This window comes from Phasianus colchicus, chromosome Z (assembly GCF_987193195.1).
Source record: "Phasianus colchicus chromosome Z, bPhaCol1.hap1.1, whole genome shotgun sequence".
NCBI classification, from domain to species: domain Eukaryota; kingdom Metazoa; phylum Chordata; class Aves; order Galliformes; family Phasianidae; genus Phasianus; species Phasianus colchicus.
In genome coordinates, this window is record NC_143476.1 from 78,973,912 (window position 1) to 78,983,686 (window position 9,775).

Below are 9,775 nucleotides of genomic sequence, written 5' to 3' on the forward strand. Positions count from 1 at the left end.
AATGCTTCTGGGAAGGGGGCACCCACAACCTCACTGTTCCAATGCCTCACCATCATCATAGTAAAGAATAACTTCCTAATATCTAGTCTAAATCTACTCTCTTCCAGTTCAAAACCATTTCCCCTAATTCTGTTGCTATCTGCCCTTATAAAATGTCCTTCCCCAGCTTTCCTGTAGGCCCCTTTCTGGTACTGGAAGGCCGCTATGAGATCTCCTTGGAGCCTTCACATCTCCAGGCTGAAGAGCCCCAACTCTCCCTGCCCGTCCTCGTAGAGGGGCTGCTCTTAGCCCTCCTCTGGACCTGCTCCAACAGCTCCATGTCCTTCTCACACTGAGGGGGATATCTTTTCATATTTCTTCTGACACATAACAGAGTTACAAAGGAGTTCACTCCTACAGGCACTCACTATGCAAATTCAGGGAGCAATACAAAATACTGAAAACCACAAATATATAGTGATTCAGTGAAGCTTTCAAAACCATGAGTTTTTTTAATCAGTGTAACTGAAGGGAGGAAGAGTCTGCTTTCTGGTTTTGTTTGTTGGCTTCGATCCTCAGGCTGAGGATTTTACAAGCTGGAGGATTAGAAACTTGCCTTCCAAGCAGGGGAAAGTTGACAGTTCCTTTCCTCCTCTAGCACTGAGATGAACAATGAAAATCAGGGAGCAGCAGGGGAGAGGCATCCAAAAAAGTGTCCATCTGTGAATGACGTGTCCAATATATAACCGTCACAACTGGCCAGGGGATGGGTAGAGTCATGTAGGAGCAGGGCAAGGGCTGTACATGAAATGACTATTTCCCCTCCAAGAGGTCTCACACTCATACATTTGGGATGCTGCCAGTTTCCATAAATCAACAGCAGTTACTATCAACTGGATGGAGCTCAAGGAAAAGAAGCAATGAAATGTTCAGCTAAATACAATAAAGCATTACATTTTCTTGATTAAAATGTAGTCAAAATGATTTTAATAAAAAAATAGTTTTGCCCTTGTACTTCTATTTTTCTTTTGTCCAACTGAAGGTTTATACTGACATGCTGGCAATGGTGCAGGGGAGTGTTGCAAATTTCATTGTCCCTGGCTTCTGTTTTTCACCCTTCTTTCTTACTGCTGTTCACATTTTGTATGGGAGTAATCACTCAGAATGTTGTGTGTGCCTTCCTCACCCTCAACAAGCACTGAAGATTTCTCGCTTCTGCTCTCTCACCTCAATACTGGCTTTTCATTTTCAGATTCTGATTCCAGCATGACTGGCAGTGTTTGTTGTGATGGGAGGAATTCTTTTTTTTTTCCCCTTAATGCTTTTCAACATAACAAATTGCAAGATTAAGTTATTTTCTGATAAATAGAAGGAAACCATAGCTACCTGACTGCCCCCATTTCTCTGACACCTGTAATCTGAGTGGTAGCAAGCATTCACATTGAGACTTGTATTGTTCTCTCTTGCTGGTGGGGACAACACCCATAGTTTCAGTTTTACAGTTTAGCATTACGACACAGAATGGAGACAACACGTGCTACTCACTAGTAGGGTGGTGATTTAGCCATAACCTCAATCCAGAGGAAATTTTCAGCTGAAATTAGTGGCCGTTCTGCTGTTGGTTTCATTAGGATGCAGGTGGCACTTGCAATGACTTAAAACTCATTGCTACACTTTGCTATAAGATCTGTAATCTTCACATCAAAGACTGCAGCTTTTGGATGTTTCCTGTAACATTCACATTTTTCTTAGAGTAAGTTCTCTTCTACTGTGATAACATATATTAGATAATGATAGAGATTGCCTGTTCACTGGTGGCAGGAAATGTCTGCACTTCTTTGCCACTGTAAGCTCTAAGTAACATTATCTAGTTTGATGGATCACTGCCTTGGGTCATAAATTATAATTGGGAAAAATGAAGCAACACCTGAACTGAATCTGTCAGGGTAACTAGAGTCACAAGGAGCTTACCAGTTCTCAAAGGACAGCTGCCTCAGTAATGCTGCTTCCCCACTGCACAGAAAAAAATATCATGTGTTCATTCTTAACGTCAGAGCAGAGGCATTACTCAAAATGAATATAATGAGCATTTCCACCAACGCAAGAACTTCCACACAACATTCCATATTTCATTTTTCTCTACCACAACTGTACGTTGAGTGTATGTAGAATACACTTAATACAGCTCAGCAGCTGAGGTTTGATTTGATGGCTGGACAATTAGAAGCTGCTGTTCTGGGCTTTTGTATGAAGCCATTGCAATTGTAATGTAGAATGCAAAATTTGACTAAATATAGAAAAGAACTGTATATATATATTCAAGGTTTGTCCTTATGTATCTTCAGAAAGGGACAATTCAGAGTTTGCTTCAATGGAGTTAAAAATTGGGTGGGTACTGGCTTCGGTAGTAACTGGCAAACTTTTCACAGTGGGCCATTACGTAATTATTTCAGTTACTATTTCTCCTTCAGTGAGCGAAAACATCTCATAATAAATATGCTGTCTTTACTTCAACTGTTATGTAGAGTTAAGTACCTCTTAAGAGTTGGTGCAAAGTAAGACAGTCATTACTAACACATACGCAAAATATATGTGTACATAAAGTTAAGTGTTTGCAGAGAATGATAAAGAGATGACATCGAGCAGTCGTTCCCTCTGGGTTCCTGCAGAGTTCACTGTTATCCCCTGCGCTTCTCCTGGCTGGCATTGAGTGATGAATCTCCAACAGCGGCATAACTTGTAGTATTCACGGTAGGTCCATTTCAACATGCAATTTGAGGAGGCGTTACATTTTCTGCTCAGAGAGCCCTGAGCATTATGCTTTAGATAGTTATTGCCAGATAAGAGAGCTTTCAAGTGCAGCTATGACAGAACTGACTCAGCTCTGATGGTGGGGTCATATGGGACAAAATGCTACAAATAACACTGTCCCTTAAAACTTAACTGTTAATTTAACAACAAGCTCAAGGGGTAGATCTGAACTGATGTTGACAGGTTTGAGTAAGCTGATCTTCCTTCCTTGGATTATGAGAATGAGATACCCCTAAAGGTGTATTTATGTATCCAAGCTAATCATCATTTCCTCAAGTACTGTGTCCAGTTTTGGGCCCCTCACTGCAAGACACTGAGGCCCTGGAGCGGGTCCAAAGAAGGGCAACAAAGCTGGTGAGGGGTCTGCAGCACAGGCCTTATGAGGAGCAGCTGAAGGAGCTGGGATTGTTCAGTCTGGAGAAGAGGAGGCTCAGGGGAGACCTTACTGCTCTCTATAACTACCTGCAGGGAGGTTGTAGTGAGCTGGAGGTCGGCCTCTTCTCTCGTGTAACTGGTGATAGGACTAGAGGGAATGGCTTCAAGCTGCGCCAGGGGAGATTCAGGCCGGACGTTAGGAAATACTGTATTGCTTGTCTGAAAGAGTGGTCAGGCACTGGAATGGGCTGCCCAGGGAGATGGAGTCACTGACCCTGGAGGTGTTCAAGGAACATTTGGATGTTGTGTTGAGGGACATGGTTTAGTGAGAACCATTGGTGATGGGTGAATAGTTGGACTGTATGATCCTGTGGGTCTTTTCCAAGCTTACAACCTTAGTGATTCTATGATGAAGAAGGAAGGAGAGGAGAGGAGAGGAGAGGAGAGGAGAGGAGAGGAGAGGAGAGGAGAGGAGAGGAGAGGAGAGGAGAGGAGAGGAGAGGAGAGGAGAGGAGAGGAGAGGAGAGGAGAGGAGAGGAGAGGAGAGGAGAGGAGAGGAGAGGAGAGGAGAGGAGAGGAGAGGAGAGGAGAGGAGAGGAGAGGAGAGGAGAGGAGAGGAGAGGAGAGGAGAGGAGAGAAAACAGTTTCCCATGGATGAAATACCATACAGAGAAAAAATACCAACTAGCTCAAACAGTATGAATACATCCTACAGACACAGCAACCTTGCTGTGTGTCTTTCAACTGGTGCCTCCTTTCCTCTTTTCTCTTAATCTCAGAAAATGAGGATGCTGAGAAGAGGCTGGATAGATGCCAGCTGTAGGATAAAAATAATCAAGTTCATTTAAATGTTTTCAAACCTGCTAGGAGAGAAGGACTTCTGCTATCACCATGCAGTCAGTGTTCAGGAACAATGGAAACGTACATGGTGGGGAGTGAACAAGTCTGTGGCTAACCCAACACCACCCAGCAGCTCTCAAGCTCCACCTGAGTTGCAGTTGAGGATTGTGTATACTGCAGCTAGTGAGCTGAGGCCTGCTTAAACCCATGGGCTCATGTAATAATAGCTGCCAAGTGGTACCAGCCTAAATTTAGCACTGGCCAATTCACTCTTATCCAGCGGGACAGCAAGTGTTTCAAGAGACACAGAAGATCTGGATTTCAGAGCTGTCTTTTTGATGCAGGAAATGGCAGTCTGTCATTGCAGCACATGTCCCAATGCTGCTTCCGTGCAGCACTTGGCATCCAGTCAGTGTTGGAGCAATGTCGGCAGATAATGTGCTCATAGCACCCATCTAGCTAGGGGGTCATTGGATACCGCGGAGGCTGGAGCCTTTCTCTGTATCCCTGTTATAACATCATATTCTGCATTCCACTGATTTGGTTAGGGATGAAAAAACAAAGCCAAATATAACAGTGGAGATGCCCACTCATTTTTCTTTTTATCCCTTAGTACATAAGGTCCTCTGCCTCAGCCTTGATCTGGTGGTCTTCTACAATGGAGTGACAACATCAGTGGACAGAGAAAAGGCAACTGATGTTGTGTTCCTAGACTACTGCAAGGCCTTTGACGTGGTCCCACACCACGTCCTTATATCTAAATTGGAGAGATAGGAGTTCAAAAGATAAGGCTCAATGGATGAGGAATTTGTTGGAATGTCACAGCCAGAGGGTTGTGGTCAGCAGCTCTTTGTCCAGGTGGATGTGATGACAAGTGGTGTCCCCCAGGGGCCTGGTACTCTTAAACACTTTTATCAGTGATATAGGTGATGAGTTTGAGTACTCTCTCAGCAAATTTTGCAAATGGCACCAGTCTGCATAGTGCAGTTGATACAAGAGAAGGAAGGGATGCCACCTAAAAGGAGTGACAAACTTGAAAGGTTGGCCCATATGAGCCTAATGTGGTTCAACAAGTCCAAGTGCAAAGTGTTGCACTTGGGTTGGGTCAATCCCAGATATGTGTACAGTCTGGGAGAAGAACTCCTTGAGAGCAGCACTGCAAAGAAAGACTTTAGGATCCAGTTATTTGAAAAATTAACATGAGTCAGCAGTGTGTGCTTGTGGCCCAGAAGGCCAACAGTATGCTGGGCTGCATTGAAAGAGGGGTGGCCAGCAGGGAGAGGAAGGTGATCAGCCCCCCTACTCAGCTGTCATGAGGCCCCATCTGGATTATTGTGTCCAGGTCTGGGGTGCCCAGCACAAGAAAGATGTGGAGCTGTTCAAGTGAGTCCAGAGAAGGGCCATGAGGATGATATAAGGGCTGATGCACCTCTCCTATGAAGACAGGTTGAGTAGCTGGGCTTGTTCAGTCTGGAAGAGAGAAGGTTCCAGGAAGACTTCACTGCAACCTTCCAATACGTTTGGATTTTGTTTTGCGGGATATGGTTTAGTGAGTACTGCTGGTGATAACTGGATGGTTGGACTGGGTGATCTTGTAGGTCTTTTCCAGCCTTGGTGTTTCTGTGTTTCTGTGTTTCTGTGATTCTGTGATTCTGTGATTCTGTGATCTTTGGCTGCCATTCTAGTCAAGGGACAGGAGTAACCACCTCTTAGAAGGCATGACTTCTGAAAAAGGCCAGATGAATTAGGCCCTAAAGGTTTAATGTAAAGTGAAATGGAAGTGGCTAGGCCGCATGCAAAATATTTATGTTATAGATATCTAATGAATATCTACGAATACATATAACATGAGTGCTTCTATTTTTAAAACTCTGTGTGTGTGTGTTTTATATCTATGTCCTAATGTTTAATTTTCAGCACTGGGTTGTTTGATCTTGGAGATCACAGCCATTTTTATTCGCATTTTTCAGGAGGAAGTTCTTTGTACATCGCTTTAGATAAAGCCTTTACTTTTTTTTCCTTAGAGGCCAGTTATGACCTAAGTTGATAGTCAAGAAGTCTTTAATGGGACACAAATGAGCTTTAAGGAAACCAAGAAATTATTGTGGAGAGGTAAGCTCCCACACTCCCATTTTGTTCTCAGAATTTGTTGCTCCCATAGCTTTCAGAGTAGCAGAGCCTTTCACCCATAATAATATATTACTTTTCAGACAAATCAAGTACAAAAGCTGTCATACACAGGTGATGGCTGGTAATGGGACATCAAGTAGGAATTTCAGGCCCCTAATGAACAGATAGGTCCCATCAAATGCTGTCTTTGAGACCTGATCAATATGACTTATGTGTTAAAAACTACTCAGGGAAAAAATCAAATTAATTGCAGTTTGCTCAGCCCACTCACTGTTCACTTCTGCCTCAGAAAGTCCTTCTGATACGACACTGCAAAGTAGCCAAACTGTAGTTTCATGTCATCAGTCCACAGGGAGGTGATTGCAAATAACAGCAGAAATTACAGGATCTGTTCCTGGAAATCAGTTCAGCTGGAGAAAAATGAAAGGCATAGCAAAATAAGCAATTATTTATTTAAATATGAACTGACTAACAACATTTGATTTTTTTTCCCCTAATTTTCACAGTTAACATTTGTGATGCAGTACAATCAGGGTAATGGAGGTTATAACATGTAAGTGCATTGGTGCCATTGGCACAGTCTGTTCAGAAGTGACTGAATGTGCCACCAGCCACCTTCCCCTAGGAGCAAGATTGACCTCATCAGAGTCCATTGATGCACCCCAACTACAACAGCAGCCAGATGTAAGATTTGCTGCATCCCTTTTACTGCTTTCACAGAATCACAGCATGACCAGGGTCGGAAGGGAACTCAAGGATCATGAATCTCCAACCCCTCTGCCACACGCAGGCCACCAACCTCCACATTTAATACTAGACCAGGCTGCCCAAGGCCCCATCCAATCTGGCCTTGAACACTTCCAGGGATGGGGTATCCACCATCTCTCTGGGCAGCCTGTTCCAGCACCTCACCACTCTGTAAAGAAATTCCCCCTGACATCCAACCTCAATCTTCCCTCCTTCCACTTAAAACTATTTCCCCTTGTCCTGCTGTTATCTACCCTTTCAAAGAGTTGATTCCCCTCCTGTTTACAGGCTCCCTTTAGGTATTGAAAGGCTGCAATGAGGTCACCTTGCAGCCTTCTTTTTTCCAGGCTGAACAAGCCCAGCTCCCTCAGCCTGTCTTCATAGGGGAGGTGCTCCAGTCCCCTGATCATCTTAGTGGCTCACCTCTGGACCCTCTACAACAGCTCTCTGTTTTTTGTATGGGGGCTCCAGACCTGGACACAGTACTGCAGATGAGGCCTCTCAAGAGCAGAGTAGATGGGGACAATCACCTCCCTGTCCCTGCTGGCCACCCCTCTTCTGATGGAGCCCAGGATACCATTTACTTTCCAAGCTGCAAGAGCACACTGCTGACTCATGTTCAGGTTTTCATCCATCAAGACCCCCAGGTCCTTCTCTGCAGGGCTGCTCTCAAGGACCGCTCCTTCCAGTCTGTATGGATGCCTGGGATTTCTCTGGCCCAAGTGCAAAACCTTGCACTTGGCTTTGTAGAACCTCATCGGGTTCACCCAGGCCCACCTTTCTAGCCCACTGAGGTCCCTCTGAATGGCATCCCTTCCTTCCACTGTGTCAACTACACCACTCAGCTTGCTGTTGTCAGCAAACTTGCTGAGGGTGCACTCAATTCCATCATCAATGTCATTGATAAAGATGTTAAAGAGCACCAGTCCCAAGACAGACCCCTGGGGGACGCCGCTTATTACCGGCCTCCACCTGGACATAGAGCCAGTGATGACCACCCTCTGTCTGCGGCCTTTTAACCAGTTTCTTATCCATCGAGTGGTCCACCCATCAAATCCACATCCCTCCAGTTTGGAGATAAGGATGTGGTGGGGGACCATGTCAAAGGCCTTGCTCAAGTCCAGGTAAATGACATCAGTCGCCTTTCCCTTGTCCACCGATGCCGTCACTCCATCATAGAAGGCCATCAGATTGGTTAAGCATGACCTTACCCCGGTGAAGCCGTGCTGGCTTTCACTTGCATTTAAGGGATAACTGTATTTTGAAAAAAAGCAACAGGTTGGATCCCACTGTATCTGCACAACTACAGCTGAAGACTTGGGATAAGAGAATAAGGGGAAATTGAGGTGTTCCCATTCCCTGAGATTATTACTGCACTAGGTTGAAGGGGAAAAAAAAAAAAAAAAGGCCTGAAACTAACTGCTGGTACAAAATAAAATGTTCATTAAAATGTTCATTATATGTGAACCATGCTTGCAGGCAGAGTGACATTACTTCTGAACCAAATGTGTGCTGGTTAATGCTAGACTGCATTACCGAAAATTAACCAGAATGATGGAATGGTTCACCAGGGCAGTGCACCAGGAAAAACATTTCTGCAAAAAATCACATCCAAAGGCTGCACAAGGAGCAGAGACAAAGAACCATGACACAAAGTAGTGAGGCTGCCAGATTCAACAAGAATGCTTTAGATTTCAGGAGGCAGAAGTGAACTCATCCTTTGTCAGTGTTGGGGGATTGAGGGTTTTTTCTCTTCATTTTATGTTTTTCTCTTTTGACAGTGACAGTTCTGGAGGTATTCGTGTTATTGTCTAAGTCTCAAAATAGAAGGGAGTGAAGCCTTTTTGCCAGGATTTAGCTGAAAACTGGCCTAGACAACCAGTAATTCTGCTTTCTGTGTCCTGGTCCCTGTAATTGTGAAATAACATGCACTGGGCTGGTCAAAAAACAATATCTACAGTGAGGATTGAAGGAAACAATACTGCAGATGTGATACCTTCTTCAACAATACTGCAGATATGACACTTTCTAAATGTGATAGGTTTAACTTTCAAATGCATTGGTTTAGTCTGATATTTTCAAAGCTTAATCTGATGTCTTTGCATTCATTAGTTGTGACCCTCCCAGAATTAAAAAATGACCTTGTAAGTGGCACTTCTGAATTGATCCTTGCAAAGGTTATTTTTCTGGAAACATTTCTGAACTATTACTTTGTTAAGCAGTTGCACTTCAGATTTCATTGCTCATCTAAGTTCAGGTTATTGTGTGAGTGGAGCGCCTTTATTCCCATGTCCTCAGAAGCAGCAGAGTTGGATCACTGTGACATTGCAGATGACTGAGCATGTTTCTGTCCTCTATCAAGCATTCTGATTGTGTCTGACTAAACACCATTAGAGCACAGGATTGAGGAAAGATTGCATGATTATCCTTCCTATTGAATTGTTTAATATGGTTTTGGTCTGTGCTAGCCGGTCCTCCCCTGAACTGCACTTGGGCCCAATGCAATAACCCACACGGACAGAGGGTTTCCAGCAGGACAGTTCTTCCCGTGGTAGGAGGTTAGCTGGCTGGATGCGAACTAAAACAAGCCCTGTTGCCTCTGCGGCTGTAAAACATCTGATCTGTTTTACTTACTGGTATAAACACGGGCTGTCTCATCTTTCCCAGGAATTCCTAGACTTGGTGAATGCTCATATCTATTTTGAAACTTTTTGTCATGCATTAGGGACAGACAACAGTCCAAAGGGTCAGTGTTCAGGGACAGAGAAATGTTCCAGGTTTGAAGTATAAAAAAAATCTAACAGCAGCCACGTGGGATCTCTCAGTGAGATTGGGAAATTTTTGCTTTATGTATTCCTTCAACTTCTCTTAAGTATGCAAAGTACAGCATGTG